General features: G+C 32.4%; 1 pseudogene; it reads left to right on the top strand.

Moving 5' to 3' along the window:
* The first annotated feature begins 2097 nt into the window (after window positions 1–2097).
* LOC128182185 (fibrinogen alpha-2 chain-like) lies at window positions 2098–13921 on the top strand (annotated as a pseudogene).
* Window positions 13922–18851: the final 4930 nt, after the last annotated feature.

Below are 18851 nucleotides of genomic sequence, written 5' to 3'. Positions count from 1 at the left end.
CAATGTCTTTGATTTACTTAAACTTAAAGTACTCGTCAGCTTGCCTTATGGTGCCTCTTCGCTAAGTCATTTTAGGGTTGTGTCTACCCCCTAAAGGCACTTGCATGCGCTCGCTTGCTCTCCCTATTTGCATAGCTAAAGACGGTAAGTCTGCGACAGCTCGCGTCTGCTCGTTCTGCTGAATAGGCACTTCTATTATAGAAGATGACTTCATAGACAAACCTACATAATGACTTATGTATGTAAATGTATTGCATATTTTTAGAAGAAAAAACCCGGAAGACATATGTGTAATTTCGACGAATAGAACGATTTTTAGAATTAATATCTGCTCTATTTACCTTTAGTGAATGTCTGACATCCCAAAAAACATCGTTACACCGACTGACTTATGTTACTGGTACAGATTCAATTTTTGTGAATGAGGACTTTTGGTCTCAAAACAAAATTTTGGCCTCAATTTTATTTTCATTATTTCTTTATATATTTGATGATTTTATTGATTTTAAGTTCAACACACATGAAACACCACTCTGGATAGCTTTATATTGTCTAATACTGGTACTGTACCAGTTATCGGCTAAACTGAGAGTTCGGGTTTATAGCACGCGACAATCAAAGATTGTTTTAATCAGTCGTCCGTTTCGAATAAACAAAAGTAAGCTTACTGGAAAACTTTTTAAAATATGTTTTAAACATGAGCTTAAACGATCATTGTTTACCGCTGATTTACATCAGTGGGAGAAATGACGTAATAAGTTAACAAAAAAGAATATTACCTCTTCGTGATACGTTATTATATTCCGTCTGTGATTTGACATATAATATCAATTCATATAACATGAATAAACAAATTCAGTAATTTCCGAAAGATCCATAGCGCTGTTGAACACCTAATTGCACAATTATGTATTGAATAGTCTACGATTTTGTGTATGACCGTATGATGATAAACAAATAATTTTATGAATTTTGTTTATAATATATCATAACCCCAACGACTTTAGGCTGACCCCACAAGGGGCATAATTCAAATTACATTTAGCAGAGTATAAAATCAACATGTACAGTGATTTTACTATATTACTATCACGAAGCCGATAACCGGTACTGTAAATCGTAAAAACTCGGCAAAATTTGGGGAGTGCTAAAACGCACAAAACAAGATGTTTTGGGTTCTACATAATGATATAATCTAACAGATTGAAAAATAAGGAGTTCACCATTTAAAGTATGTCAAGTTTTATCCAAAAAATACCAAGAAATAAGGAAATACGAAAAGGAAACGTTAAATTTTAGCCGATAGCTGGTACAGTGCCAGTAGTGATAGTTCTATTGAACATGTTTATGACTACAGATATGAGTGAATGATTATAATAGATTTTGATCAAGTCTGCTTCAATTTACAAAGTAATTTAAAAATGTAATGCTGTCATTGTATTACTTATCATCTTTAATATACAAGTACCTAATTTACTCAAATTGCTCTATAGATCAGACAATACCAATATCAAATACTTGTTTGAGAAAAAAAATTGCAGAGACCTATTTCTTTATTCCAACTAACATGAAAGGTCGCAAAATGGTTTGCTTTATTCAAATTCTGATATTAAAGTTCCTAAATAGGAGAAATTTTTTTCCTAAATATACAAACAACACACGCAAGAAACTTCACACTTATCAAACGGTAATGTTTAACTGCATCGCTGAATTAAGTTTATATGAGAATGCAATGTTGCAGGGATTCACAAATGACATTATAGTAGACTATGTACATGTAATATTTTACACAATAAAATATTGTTTAAACCATTAAACATTATACATATATAAGACCGAATGCTTTTTACCTTTCATATGCATTTTGGCTCAAACTTAAGAGTTAATTTGAATTGTAACGAACAGTCAAATACAATGCAATACTGTAAAGGACTTCCCTTTCCGACTTTCTGTATGCAGTATGCAACACGTTGATGATGACTTCATTTTTTACTAATAAACGAACATATCCCAATACATTGTATACTTTATTAACCCTCAGTTTAGAGAACACTAATAAAATAACCGCCGTTTTTCTACTTTTAGAAACAGCTAAAAATGAGTATGAATGCCTGGGACACTTACATCTATATGTTATGAATTATTATTATTAAATCAGTTATGTCAGAATATGCCTACATTAATTTCTAGATTCAAATGCTATAGGTTTTGCCGTATTAGTTTTATTATCTTTTCAGGTCAAATAATCGCACGTTTCCACTTTGCTTCCAACAGCACCAACGCAATTTAGACGCATTATGCGTCATTCTTTGACTTTACTTTGAAATAGCCTCTGCACTGAAGTTTTTAAATTCTTTTATGCTACCGGCAATTCTAGTTTCAAGAAGCATTTTTTATTACAAAACTCTAAACAGTTTGAAATAGTTAACGGTGATCATGTTGAATATAAACAATATATTGGTATTTTAATCATATTTTATCACTTATTCTCTCTACATTTTTAACTTACAGAACTACAAAGGCAAAGGGACTGTGCATCCATTCTTAAAACAATACCCAACACAAAAGGAAGAGATGGTGTGTACACGATATACCCGGATATGAAGACCAAGAAGTTGGTGTACTGTGACATGACCACGGACGGCGGAGGGTGGACAGTGAGTCTTACTGGTTCCCTTCATCTATTTCAATATGTATGCGATGTTTTCATACCTTGCACATTAAATAACTTTCTTAAAGTTACCTGACTGTTCTCTAAAATTACTCCAACAGGCCGTCATTGTGGTTAACTTAAGTCCAATGATTTATGTTATCCTTATTTACACTTGGAAAACCAACCAAAATCGGCACAAATCGTTTATTGGTTATTTTGAACTATGCATCCTTCATTTCGGACATTTCCTTTTTTTATACAACACAATATCAGTATCAGTATCAAACATTGATTATGCTTTAAACCACTTTCAAAGTCTTCCAGGGTTAATCTTCCTATGTTAGAGTTGTACTTAAATATTCAAATTTACAAATGTGTGTTGCAGGTAATTCAAAGACGTATGGATGGGTCTGTAAACTTTTATTGAACTTGGCAGACCTACAAAGCTGGATTTAGGAAACCACAAGGAGAATATTGGCTAGGTAAACACGTGTGATAAATTGTTTTCATGTGATTCTCATATTCGTTTTTATTAATTAAATGTTCATTTTGATTTTAAAAACAGCAGACTCCCTAGTCTAAAGAGCACTTGCATTTGTGTAGGTGTTAAGTCTAGCGAAAATATCACAGGGATTAAATACGCCACCCTTTTCATGTTAGTAAGCTAAAACAACTGGTTCATAACTTAAAACAGCTTTTATGTACACACTTTAATATACATGTACAATATATTCATGTAACGTCATGTCGTGACTAAATAGAATCTAAAACAGCAATCCGTTGATGATTCCATGAAAACCCTCTTAGTCATACTTGAACGTCCAGGTGAGCGAGATGGCCCATGGAACTCTTTTATATTTTCTAGGAAATGAAGATATTCACTTGCTCGCATCAAGACCCAAGCAAGAGTTGCGCGTGGACTTACAAAAAGTTTTCGGGTAAAAAGGCTTACGCTAAGTATTCTACGTTTACTGTTGGAAGTGAGTCTCAGAAATACAAGTTAACTGTAGGGGGATACAGCGGAACGGCGGGTGAGTGTATACAATAGTTATCAGTTTAATTCAAATTACGTATTGAGAATTTTAGTTTAAAAACGCAATCTAAATATAGGAAATATATTCCAGGTGATAGTTTCACAGTACTGAACGGGATGAAGTTTTCGACCAAAGACCAAGACAATGACACATGGAATAAACACTGTAGCGTGGAATATCAAGGAGGATGGTGGTTTAAAGATTGCCACTATGCTTTTCTCAATGGACCTTATCTAAAATCGGCTCAAGTCACTTGGATTAGTATAAATTGGTTCGCATTCGGAAAAGAAAACCGTGCTTTAAAGAAAGCATCGATGATGATTAGATCCAAGATTTGAAATGTTGTGAAAGTATTTATTAAAACAAAAATTACATACCCGAGTTTTCGTCGTTTTGTTTGATCATATGGTTATTAAACTAGAATTGATATAAAAAAAGCGAGAAAAGTAGTCCTTTTCTTAAAGACAAACTCGCTTCAAGTTTGTAACCTACATGTTTCTAGTAACATATCACTGGTTTATTCTCCTTCATTAGACAATCACTGCAACCTAGCAGGTTCAAAGCTTGTGTCACTTAAAAAGGGAAAAGGAGGTTGTAGGTCTGAATTGTAGTCAAGTAAAACATGATGTCCATGATCTAAGACCTGTTCTTTGGTGTCATAATATTATCAGATTTGGTGTAATAAACAGACGCCTGTTTACCATCTTAAGACGAGTTCTCTGGTTCTCGGTGATTAAATCAAAGTGGTCAATAAAAATATCAAAGGACAGGAATATAATCTGTAAAATTATTTCAAATAACTTTATCTACTACATACGAAGGTTGTTCGGAAAATATTGAGACACCATAAATATTTTCCTTTCTAATTGACAAATATTGGAGAAAATTGGCCTATACATTGAAGAAACCTAAACAGACAAAGAAACAAAAATATATTAAAAAATATTTAGTATTTTGTTTACAACGGTATATAAACATGTTGGTTGTCGGGGTAACCGTAGCAGGCTTAAACTCGGAGATTAATACACTTATACAATTACTTACTAAGTGTCAGTGGACCAACAATTAATAGAAAAGGAATTCAAATAATATATGTTCATTTTGCTATTAATTGTCACTAACTTGTGTGCAAGTTTCACTAGTGTTTGAGTTGAAATACGAGTAGTACAAATATATTTAACAAGCAACAGAAATCTGACTGGGAGAGTTTATTGAATTTTGACGTAATGGTGGCGCAGCAAATATACATCAAATTGGTGGGAATCATAGAAGAAGACCTTAACAGGGCAAGTATTTGCATTAACAACAACAATACAATAGAAACTAAGGAATCAATAGCTTCATTTTATCAGATTTTTTAAACTTTATTTTTGACTAGAATTAAAACAAATAGACTAAATCTTACTAATTGTTATACAAAAACTGATGTCAACAGTTCTTAAATATGTACGGAATGATTTTAACATACCTTTCACAAAAAGTTGACTTGTGGTTAGAAATGACTTTCACAAAAAATCAAGAATGGAGAAGATACGTAAATGTTGATATCGTTTAATGAAAAAAAATACGAGAAATAAAAAACAATTTGTTTTTCGTTTGATTGTAAGGCGTATAAAACATACAAGCAAGGAAACGCGTTCAAATGATGATGCGGTGAGTTTGGGGTTGCGCCGGGTCTCTGGACGTAAGGGAGTTTTTCAGCTTACCAGAAATGATCTAATGATGTTATTGACTGGAAAACTTTCACATTAATATATAATATCCTGGTTAACTTTTTTGTGAAATTTCAATGGTTTATCTTTTTTCTCAAGAAAGTAAGAGTAAATGTCTCAATAATTTCCGAACAAACCTCGTACATAGTAATATATACAGGGTTTTTGCATATGCAATACAGCTAACTTTATAATAACCGTATCAGCCTCAAGGGCTGATACGGATTCTGCAGAGCTGGCTGATACGGATCAATATCACATCCCTCTCGAAACTCATCTGATTTTTTTCCACTTCAGAATTAGGAAGATATTTAAGGCAATGATCCATATGTCACAAAACAACCATCTTCTTTAGCCAAGGGTTATTGATCCGCAACGCTCCTCACGAAGCCATGGCATATCGTGCTATCAAAAGTCGGGATTTTCTTTTGTCACGTGATCTCCTACCAGCCAAATAATGACTTTGACGTACATGGCGCAGTAATGGCAGCCTCTATCGACATTGATATTGATAAGTTGGAAGAACGTTTTAATGCCCAGTTTATTCAATTAATAGGAATAATATGAAATGTTACATATAGATCGAATTCATTCGAAGGGTGTTAGAGACAAGAGGAGGTAAATCCTCAATCTACGAGTGCATGTCTCTGTTGATACACTATCAGGTGTACACGTACTTATTAGTGCACTATTGAATGATACAAATATCATGAAAGCTCAGAAAGAAAGACTAGAAAAATAAGGGTTTAGTGCTATTCGTGTTAGAGACATTAGTGAATAAACGTTACAAAAACATTGTCGATTAAATCAGAGATGATTTGCATTTTTAATTGGTCAAACGTTTTAAGTAAACTCCAATTAAAATCCAGGAAAAAAATCCAGACTTTTTATAACACGATCTGCCAAAGGTTCGTGGAGAGCGGTGCAGATCAGAGATGCAAAACAGCGTCTGACAAAATTCACGCGTTATGATGTCTTCATTGAACTAAAGGCATAAAATGTCTTTGATATGTTATTACTAAATATCTAATAAATATAATAAAACATACAATTTTCCCGATTACACCTGTATAACCTCTCGACCAATCAAAGCCCTCGGGCATTTGGTCGTATGGCTGATATTGGTGTTCTTGGCTGATACAGGGTGTAATATGAAAAAGGTATGTATTATTCTCTCTGTATTAATAGGCAAATATTAATGGAGTTTATGATGTCTTCATTGAACTAAAGGCATAAAATATGTCTTTGATATGTTATTACTAAATATCTAATAAATATAATAAAACATACAATTTTCCCTATTACACCTGTAAAACCTCTCGACCAATCAAAGCCCTCGGGCCTTTGGTCCTCTGGCTGATATTGGTGTTCTTGACTGATACAGGGTGTAATATGAAAAAAGGTATGTATAATTCTCTCTGTATTAATATGCAAATATTCATGAATCATAACTTCTACACACAAAACATTCTGTGAACTCAAGGTCTACCTACACTACATTGCTAAAACATTTATATTCAAAACGGAGCCAACTTTGTTAATCCTAGCTAACCTTGGTTAACTAGATATTTGCTCATATACATTATAAACCATCTCATCATAAGAATTAATACTATATTTTCTAGTGACAATCTTTTAGAATATGACTGGACATGATTTGTAGATGTGTAATAAGGTTTTAAAATGTAGAATTTTATTGCCCTGTCATGTTATAATGTTTAAATTTACCGGGTGGCAGTAAATATAAGATTTTGTTGTAAATTTTGTATTAACTGTCACCTAGCAAATTCAAAATTTACAAAATGGCATCCCCGCCTTAAATATCTACGTAATGGCTGATAAAACCATTAATTACCTCTGTCTCAAACATGCAATTTCTACAATATACGGTGAGAAAAATGACCCATAACTTTCAGTTAGTAGTTTTATTTCAATATTCTCCAGCACACGGAAGCTAGTAATTTTCTCTATTCATATTTTCATTGGTCTTCTTTTGTCAGGAAGGTCTTCTCTTTTCACCTTTATGTAAAAATTATTGCATTATTCAATCTCATCAAATAATAAATGATCATATTTTATTTTTTAAAAATTGTTCCCATAATGCGTTTTCCGTTTTTTCCCATGCCTTGGAACTCTGACTTACGTTGGTTCTGTTGTTTCGGTTCATTGCTATGTGCATGCATATTCTGATAAAATAAACACCGATTGAACTATATCCAAAACTAAAATATCACATAATAGGCTGTGCATTTGACAGTTCTGGGCGGCCTTTATATAATTATCAAAACGATACCTAATATGAATCACTTTTTTGAGAACCACTTCAGTTACTGGGTTTCGTAAAATAAGGCGAAGGACGAGAATAAGATTTGGGCCAGTATAGCATTGAAACAAAGCAATATTCAATATTTTTAAATATACATCCAAAGATACCAAAGGTAATTTAATATGCAAATGATTGATTACAGTAAACACAGATGACATACATGTAATACAAATTAAAGAATACTATCTTATTAAAGTTAGAATAGAGATGACATGATTTAATTCTGAACAAAATAGATTTTCAAGTTCTGAAGTATTAAGGGTGTTGTTTACTCAGGGTTTGAGTTCTCAAATTCGAATTGTTATAAAGTTCAATGTCATGATTGAAATTTGCTCTAAACACAAAAAGTATCGGTGAAATGAATTATTATTGACATAACATTCGATATTTCTAGTATATTATGGAATTATACCAAAACAAAAATAGACTTTTAGCCAAACAGAGGAAATTCGGACTAAATTTTGCAGATTTTGTTTTCCGCTAAAATATTTTTAGAAGTACTCTAATATTAAAAGTTAAGATTTTATATTTTAGTCTATATAATTTTACATATTTTCTGTTAGTTTTACCTCATTTATTCATTAAAATAATCGTATGGCCCGAATTTAAAAATATTGAAATATGCTTAAAAACGATAAAAGACACTAATCTCAAAATTTTGATCATTGACCTCATATAAATTATATGCCAACAGAATAAGATCAATATAAGTAGTTTAATACTATAAATGTTTTTGTATTATCATCATTCAATTTTTTGTAAAATTGGATCAAAAATGGGTAGGAATTTGAAAAGTGATAGAGGAAATTCGGACTGGAATATTTATAAAAATTTTGAACGAAAACTTAATGCTTTGTATGTATTTAACGTCACTGCCATTCATAAATTGTATTTCATTTTCAAAAGTGTTGAGCAATTTGTATTATTTTCACTATTAAGAAAATCTCAATCATAGTGTAAAATTTTAAGTGATTTTCCTTTAATTTTCCAAAAATATACAATGGCCATTAACTCAAAAAGTAGGTCATTGACCTACTTTTTTGAAAATGAAAATTAACACTACAATTAAAGGTCTATAACACACAATAGTTGGTTTTTCATTATCATCAGTGGAATTTTTTTTCGTTCTGAGTAAACGTCATCCTTAACAGTCATCTCCCTACAATAGACAGACGAGTGTTCACTAATCTTAGAAAGCTAAAATAGCTTTAAACGGTTCATTACTAGGAATAGAGTATTTAACCCAAAAAAATGATGGATACTTCGTCTATTTTTCCTTTTGATCACAAAGAGCCATTATTAATTTTTCCCCATGAATAAGTCTTTATACAAAATCAGTGAATTTCAAATCTATGATTATATTCTAATATCGTTCGCCATTGGAAAAGATGGAAGTCACGAGATATTCTGAGTATGTACGCCAAAACTGTTTGTAAGGGGAGTGTGGCGTGGTCACGATTCGAGCAAAACATTTTCTATTTTTGTTCAGTTTAAATGTTTAGAGTGCTTTTTTAGTATATTTCATATGCTCAACCAAAATTTGAATGAAAGTTGTCAAGTTACAAGCAAGATAAGATCTCCCAACTCTTTGTTATACATGTTATCATTTAAGTGTTCTTCTGTATATCAATTGCCATTTAGGGGTTCCTGGTGTATGTTAGGTACAATTATCTTGTGAAATGTATTACTTGGACCTGTCATTTTAAAGAAGATACATGTACTTAATAAGGGACAAAAACGCAATTGCTAAAAGCCGATAACAAACTTAAAGACGTTTATCTTTTATGTTATAAAAACTAAATGTACATGTACAAATATCTTTCAAGTCTTTAGTCGGAAACAAATACTATAAACATAATATTTAGAGAGCCCCCCCCTCTCTCTCTCTCTCTCTCTCTCTCTCTCTCTCTCTCTCTCTCTCTCTGAATCCAATTTAATTATCATTTCTTATATACAAAATTAAATCCTTGATATGCAATTACAAATGGGTGTTGCATTTGTTACATTTAACCCCAAGAGCTTTTATTATTGATTTCATTAAAAAAAAACTATCGACTGGAATAGGCATTTGTACATAGTTGAATATATTAAATCAGAGCTTGTATAAGTATATTTGAATTTGTAACATTGCAATATAAAAATAATAAATAAAAAACTAGTCGGGAACATAAAAGTAAAATAAAATTATCATTATTATTAATATATTCTTATGATTTCATGAGCGATATCTTCATTTTTAATGTTTATTTAGTCTTCAGCATGTATAGCGACACTCAAGGACAAAATGGCGGGAACTGCAACATCAGAAATACCGCTCAAGCTTCTTAATCATGTCCAGTGATGTTTTAAATAATATTTCCATTTCAAATTCCATGGCACATTTCATTTCATGCAGCTGATTATTCGGGAAAGATAGCTCATGCAAAAAACGCATTTGTTAAATGCCGATAACAAACATAATTACGTTTATCTTTTAATTCATAAAAACTAAATGTACATGTACAAATATTTTAAATCGGAAACAAATACTATAAACATAATATTTAGAGAGGCCCCCTCTTTCTCTTTTCTCTCTGAATACAATTTAGTTATCAATTCTTATATACAAAATTAAACCCTTGATGTCCAATTATAAATGGGTGTTGCATATGTAACATTTAAACTCAAGAGCTTTAATTATTGATTTCATATCCAAAAAATTCTATCAATTTTAATAGGCTTTTGTACAAAGTTGAATTTATTAAATTATCTGATTTGATAAATTAAATTATCTGATTTAAAAAAATAATCTATAAATAAATAGTCGTATGAGTATATTTGAATTTGTAACATTGCAATATAAAAATAATAGATAAAAAAACTAGTCAGGAACATAAAAGTTAAATCAAAATTATCATTATTGTTAATATATTTTTTATGATATTCATGAGCGATATCTTCGTTTTTAATTTTTAGTTAGTCTTCAGCATGTATAGCGACACTCAAGGACAAAATGGCGGGAACTGCAACATCAGGAATACCGTTCAAGCTTTTAAATCATGTGATGTTATACATAATATTTCCATATCAAAATTCATGGCACATTTCATTTCATGCAGCTGATCATTCGGGAAAGATAACTCATACAAGGAACTTGTGTATAACAGGGTTTGTCAACATCCGTTATTACACGCTAAGAACCTACATATTTCCTTTTTTCTCACGAAACACATATCATATTTCATTTTAATTATCTACAAATATACATATATATTGAAAACTTTCCCCTTGATTGGAAACGTAGTGAACACAATGGCTCGGTGTAGATTTTACAGTTTGCTCTTTTTATGCATTTATTTTGTTGTCGTTATGTCTATGAAACCTCACCCCAAAGTCAAAGGTAAGCATCATAATTAATCACTTGTAGAAAATGTTATTTAAATCTTGAAAGAAAAATATAAAAAAAATTCGAACATTACATGTGTGTATTGCTGACATGAACAAGTTTTACGAATATAAATGGGTTAATCAATCGTCAAGACAAATTTTGCGTAACACTCTGGGAGATCTGATAGCTCTAAATATTTCCGTGGACAAATAGTACTGTGGAATCATTAGATTTCTTGGTGGCTCAATTTTCGTGGAATTCGTGGATACCTCTCATCCACGAATTAACATCCTCCACGAATTAATAAATTAGGGCAATAAAGTCATATTTTCTCTGTAGGTTTAAAAGAATACACGAAATTACGTTCCCAGAATCCTGTAAAATTTAAGCAATCCACGAAAATTGGCCCCCTTGAAATTTAATGATTCCACAGTAATAAATCCATTACATTTTTGGTATTGTCAACGACCACAAAAATTGTAATTGTATGTATAACAAAATAAAAAAAAACCCACGATAACGTATTAGCTGCTATCATGTCGTCAAGCTTTGCAACTCTTCGACCACAAACTTGCAACTCTTCGACCACCGAGGATTTGTTAAACCAACAAAGGCGTAAGGGTAAATATTCTGTGAATCTGTTCATACAAAAGAGTTTATTCTGTATAAACGCATAAAACAATAACTATTCGTTGATGCTTACTGAAAAAATAACACGATAATAAATTCCGGATTTTTTATATTAGTATTTGAATCTAAATACTGATTTACTTTCCCCTTTTTCAGGCAATGTAGAGTCTCTCCTTAAATTGACTCCATGGAACTGGAAACACTTGAACGTCCTTCAAAGTGGATTCCCCCGTCACTGTGAATGTATCTCTCACCTCTCACTACAGACTGACCGGGAAACACCTCAACAAGTATCTCAGTCAGTACATTTTTATCTTCATAAATACAACTTTCATAAATTACTCAGTGTAAATTCAGAAGCACAAGTTCTCAAAATACCCTACCTATAATATATTTTTTCAAACACTTCTCTCACCTTAGTTCATTTGGCACATTCTTTACTAAATTTCTCTGTAAAGTTAAAGAGCTACAAAAGCAAAGAGATTGTGCATCCATTCTAAAAGCAATACCCAACACAAAAGGAAGAGATGGTGTGTACACGATATACCCGGATATGAAGACCAAGAAGTTGGTGTACTGTGACATGACCACGGACGGTGGAGGTTGGACAGTGAGTCTTTACTGGTTCATTTCATTTACTTCAATATTTTTGCGATGGTTCCATACCTTACACATTAAATAACCTTCTAAATCTTACCAGTTCTCTGAAATTACTCCAACAGACCATCGTTGTGGTCTCAATGGTCGTGCCCATTTTAAGACGGTCTTGATCTCATTTAGAAGAAGAGCTCTATATACAGATATAGGAAAATACCAAAATTGAAAAGTAAAAATATATGGAACTTTTCTTCACTCAATAATTGTCAATAGCTTCGCAAATCATATCTTAAAACTTTGAGTAGATCTGATGGTTAATTTGTTGACCATCCAGCCTCCTTAAGGTAGTTAATTTTTGCTATCATCCTCATTCACACTTGAACAACCAACAAAACATCGGTACAAATCGTTTGTTGGTTATTTTATATCATGCTTCTTTTATATTGGACATTTGCTACTTTGTTACATCAAACATTGATAATGCATTAAACCACTTTCAAAAGTCTTCCAGAGCTAATCTTCTGATGTGAGAATTGTACTATAATATTCAATGTACAATTTTATGTATTAGTATCGTGTGTTGTCTTGCAGGTATTTCAAAGACGTATGGATGGGTCTGTGAATTTTTATCGATCTTGGCAGACCTATAAGGACGGATTTGGAAAACTACAAGGAGAATATTGGCTATGTGGGAACGTGTGATAAAATGTTTTTATGTGATTATTGAGATTCTTCTTATAATTTAAATTTGATTTTGAAAACAAAAGAATCTTTAGTCGAAAGAGCACTTGTATTTGCACAAGGTGTTAAGTCTAACGAAAATGTCAAAGGGATTAAATCCCCCGCCCCTATCGTGTTAGTAAGTTAAAACAACTGGTTCATAATATAAAACAGCTTTTGTGTACACAATTACTTTAAAATATACTATATTCACATAACATTTTGTCATGGCTGAATAATAGCTACAAACAGCAATCTGTTATGAACCATGTTGATTCCATGGAAGCAGGTTAGTCACACTTAGTCATTGTTGTCCAGTTGAGCGAGATGGCCCATGAAACTTTTATATTTTCTAGGAAATGAAGATATTCACTTGCTCACAGCAAAAACCAAGCAAGAGGTACGAGTTGACCTGCAAAAGTTTTCGGGTGAAAAGGCTTACGCCAAATATTCCAGGTTTACTGTGGGAAGTGAGTCTGAAAAATACAAGTTATCTGTCGGGGGATACAGCGGAACGGCGGGTAAGCATATATAATAGTTATCAGTTTAATCTGAGTTTTATATTGCAAATTTTAGTTCAAAAATGCAAACTATATATCAAAATTTAAATATAAGAAATATATTCCAGGTGATAGTCTCGCATATCATAACGGTATGAAGTTTTCTACAAGAGACCAAGACAATGACTTATGGAATAAACACTGTAGCGTGGAACATCAAGGAGGATGGTGGTTTAAGGCGTGCATCCATGCTATTCTTAATGGACCTTATCTAAAATCGGCTAAAATCACTGCAATTAGTATGACTTGGTACAAATTCGGAAATGAACACCGTGCTTTAAAGAGAGCATCAATGATGATCAGACCAAAAATTTAAAGTTGTTATTCAGGCTATTTATTAAATTAACATTTTATCCTTGAACTTTTGTCTTTTTAAATGCAATATTATTGCAAACAAAGTAGTTCTCAATATATGTAACTTAAGACAATCACTGCAACCCAGTAGGCTCAAGAGTCACTTGAAAGGGAAAAGGAAGTTATACATCTGAATTGTAGACATGTAAAACATTATGTCCATGATCTCGGATCTGACTTTTGGTTTCAGGATATCATAATTTTTGGTGTAATGGATAGATGCCCGTTTACCATCTAAACATAAGTTCTCTGTGATAGCATCAAAGTGGTCAATAGAAATATCCAAGAACAGGAACATAATCTGTAAAATAGTATAAAATAACTCAATATATTAATCTATACATATTCATAGGTTCTACATACAAAACATAATGTGAAATGAAAACTCTACCTACACTGCATTGCTAAAAAATTATATTCAAGACAAGGCTAACTTTGTTACCCTAGCTAACATTGGTTAACTATAGATATAGAGAATAACCATCTTATTATAGGAATTAATGCTATACATGTATTTTCTTTTGGGCAATCTTATAGAATATGACTGGATTTTATTTGTATATACCTACCCTAGTTTTTGAAAGCGAATTTTTGTTTGCGTAGTAAATTTTTGAAAGCTACTCTTTGTTGTCATGTCGGTTATACGTTTTTCGGGTAGATCTCATGTATTGCGCATTTTGCATTTGATACTCAGCACCACAGATTATATAAGAATTTTAAATTTTACATTTCAAATGATACTACTTTATTCATATATAAAAGATATAAAGGACGTCATTATGCAAATATCGGTTTTAGGAACAATATTCATATAGAGACCTACCATACAAAAGTCAGATCCAGGAAGATAGTGATTGTATAGAATGTTCTTTTCAGGTTTTTATTTTTTTGGGGGGGGGGGGTAACCAAATCAAAATACTGAATTACCGAAAGATCGGCTCTTTTGATGAATCTTTATGCATTTAGTGTAGAAAAGACTGGTAAAATCTCTCAATCTCTCTCTCTCTCTCTCTCTCTCTCTCTCATAACATTAACAGTAATACAATGTGTTGCTGAAGTAGAATTGTTAAAATAGGTACATTTGGAAATATTCCTTACATCGTTTAAGATCTTAGTAAGTATTATGTAACACTAACTGATATATACCCAAATTAATAATAACATTTCCACTGAACGCAACTCATTCATAACAAGACATCGCAAGAACAATGAGAAGCCATGAAATCAAATTCTACGATTACTTACACTGCTTTATCACTTTTCCCACCAATAATGTCTCGTTATTGATTCTCAATAACTATATCATTAATACGTGAATGTTAAAATCATCATAATATCATAAAAATGAATAAAATTTCATTTGTTGTTTTTTAACGGATGTGCCAAAAAAGTATATCAATCGCAAAGAATTGTTGCAAACAAATTATAGCATTAACCCAAACAAATAGTAGTTTCTTTTCTTATAATAACACTGTTCATGTGTGTTTAGTTATGCCTTTTGTGGTAAATTAAGTAACAAGGTTTTCCACAATACCTCAAAACTAACTTTTATAAGATATTTAGCATTCTTTATTCCCTTTGAGGTTCTGCATTTTCAAACATACACAAGAGTACCACAATCAATTTAGCTAGTGATCAAAATCAACCACATCCTCGATTTAATAATAGAACTTGGCAGACCTACAAAGCCGGATTTGGAAAATCACAAGGGGAATATTGGCTATGTAAGAACGTGGTATGAAAATGTTTTCATGTGATTATTAAGATAAATTATTCGCCTAGATTTTATAAAAATAAAAAAAATCCCTAGCCAAAGAGCACGTGTTTTAGTATTGTAAGTATAGCGAAATGTTTTTGTTAAAAAGGAACTTATGTTACATGTAAATGCCAAGGGATAACATAACCCCCTTCCATAATTCCAGATAGAAAGCTTAAACTTAAAACTTTTTTTTGTGTACACTAACACTTTAAAATACACATACATATATTCACCACACGCTTTAATCCTGAGAGAATAGTAGCTACAAACAGCAAACCGCTATCAACCATGATGGTTTCATGAGACTATGTCACTCATGTATTTTTTTTTTAGGAAATCAAGATATTCACTTGCTCACAACAAGAACATGCCAGGAGTTACGTGTTGGCTTGCAAAAATTTTCAGGTGGAAAGGCATACGCCAGGTATTCCACGTTTACAGTTGGGAGTGAGTGTCAGAAATACAAGTTCAATGTCGGGAGATACAGCGGAACATAACGCATTGATATACCCTATAATTTGTTAGCATGCTCACAAAAAGTGGCGGGGAAGTTTTTAAAAATCTAATTTCTGTTGCTACTTTGAAAAAAGTTTAAATCATAAAACATACCCCTCCCCCAATGATACGTGCATGATGTGGGAATTTGCAGTGAATGTGAAAATTACTGTATACATACATGTATACATACATGTATATTGTATTATATGTATATTTTTTACAATAATGCTACCAAAAAAGAACCAGGCTGAAGCTAGCAGCCACTAACAGCAGCCACTATGCCCGTAGAAGCTAGCAGCCAATAAGGAAATTCATCAAAGTACTGAGAGTACTCGAACAAAAGATTATATTTTACTTCATTATCGACACATTTTAATTAATATCAAATTGATTAATGGTCCATAATTTGTACGAGCATTGACGACTTCCGAAGCAGTAAAGCTCGCCTGGATAAGAGTTATAAATGCGTCTTTGTTGGATAGAAATGAAATACGTTTATACGGATCATAAGTTATGAAAATAATTTATCCTAAGTGTAGTCTTATTGATACAAATAGAAAAACTATATACATCGTATAAAGTGATATGCAGACGTATTATGATATAAAAGACATGATAAATTAAAGTAAATAAAAAAGGCATAAAATGATACAAAAACAATAAAAACCCAAAGCCAATCCAGTGTGGCAAGATAATTTGTTTACATCAAAGTTGAACATATGCGTGTTTAAAAATTTATCATCGGGCCTTTTCATACCCTGGAAACAACATCAATTGAAAATTAAAAAGACATCGTATTATTACGAATATGAGACAATAGAACACCCAGCATTGTGATTTTATTCTCATCAAAAATTATTATATGTCGCAGTCAAAAAACAGCGAAAATCATCAGGTCAAATTGGGATCATTTTGTCTTAGCCATGTTTTGACGTGAACCCTCGAAGAATACAACAATGACAATGAAAAGGGTCGGTTTAGTTCATCCGGACGTTGTCATATTTTAGCATTTCACAATGATATAGGGGTTAAAGGCGGGCCATTATCTGTTTTATCTTTGAAGTGTGCATTATGCGGATACCAGGGCAGTGTAGGGGACTGATGGGGCTATTATTTCCCGGTCTCAAATTTGAGCTGATGGGGTATCACCAAGTGGCTCCCAGGGGTTCCGGCTCATTTCAGGGGTTTATATCTCACTTGAGATTGACCACCACAAGAACTTGGAAACACTGAGATTAGGTAGAGGACCTCAGGAGGTATTCATAATAAGCGTTAAAGGGCACCTATGACCCCTACAAGGGTTCAGTTAGCTCACCCGGACTTTGTCATATTTTAGCATTTCACAATGATATAGGGGTGAAAGGCGGGCCATTATCTCTTTTATCTTTGAAGTGTGCATCATACGGATACCAGGGCAGTGTAGGGGACCTATGGGGCTATTATTTCCCGGTCCAAATTTGGGCTGTAGGGGTACCACCAAGTGGCTCCCATTGGTTTCGGCTCATTTCAGGGGTTTATATCTCACTTGAGATTGACCACAAGAACTTGGTAACACTAGGATTAGGTAGAGGACCTCAAGAGGTATTCATAATGCCCTCTAACGCTTATTATGAATAAGACCTGGTACAGTGCTACTATCCTGAAAGTTGACAAGGAAATGGTAGGATAGGATGCAGGATGCACGATACATGATACAAATATAGAAGTTAAGTTTTATCATATCCTGCATCCTGTAGCCAATCAGATTCGAGTATAAATTTAAGAGTTATTTTGCGAAACGAAAATTGGCTTAACAATGTATTTTCAATGTCAATTTAATACGTTTTACAAGTTAAACCATTTAAAAATAATTATAATATCAAGAACGCAGTGCATAACATTGATGCGCGCTAAAATGTCGGCGCTACATCTTTGTCAATTCGTACACAAGTACGGAGTTACTGCGAGAATTCGATGCAACATTTGACAAAGTCAGAAATAGATTTCTGTATTTACTTCATTTAAGGTCTGCAAAGTAATAAAAGCTTGAATTTATAAACGACCAATTCGGCATTTTAAAAGATAAACATGTATACGAGAAACAAAACATTGCTTCACGTTTCATTTAATTTCTTCGATGCCCAATGACAGGGACGCATATTTCTGTCCGATATTAACCTGAACATATCGAATTAATAAATGTTAGCTAACTATAAATGCTTAAGAATTTATACTTAAAAAATAACTACGAGTGGTTTAACTATAAACGATATAAACTTCCTAAAGGAATTATTTATTTCCAGATCGTGTTTACATTTATCGCCGAACGAATTGCTCGAATAATAATAATTACGCTCAGTTATATGTTATAAGAAAATAATTTGATAAAAATATGTGACTTAACAGTTCCTCAATGAGTGCATTGAAGTTATTTATCTGTTTTTTATACATAAATATAATAAAATCAAAAATCGAATTGCTTACCTGTTTGTTTACGTTATTGTGTCCATCACACGTACGATTTAATTTTACCGTAGCACAGGTAAGTAAGTTATCCCGCTCGAAGAAGCTTTTAAGATTTAATTATTCATTTTGAGTACTACATTAATTGATAAAATCATTTAATTCATAAATTTCGTTTCATTTAACTTGCATTCCTATA

The sequence above is a fragment of the Crassostrea angulata genome, chromosome 4, assembly GCF_025612915.1.
Source record: "Crassostrea angulata isolate pt1a10 chromosome 4, ASM2561291v2, whole genome shotgun sequence".
Taxonomy (NCBI): domain Eukaryota; kingdom Metazoa; phylum Mollusca; class Bivalvia; order Ostreida; family Ostreidae; genus Magallana; species Magallana angulata.
The sequence above is the reverse complement of the archived record's forward strand: the minus strand, read 5'-3'. Positions and strand labels throughout refer to the sequence as shown.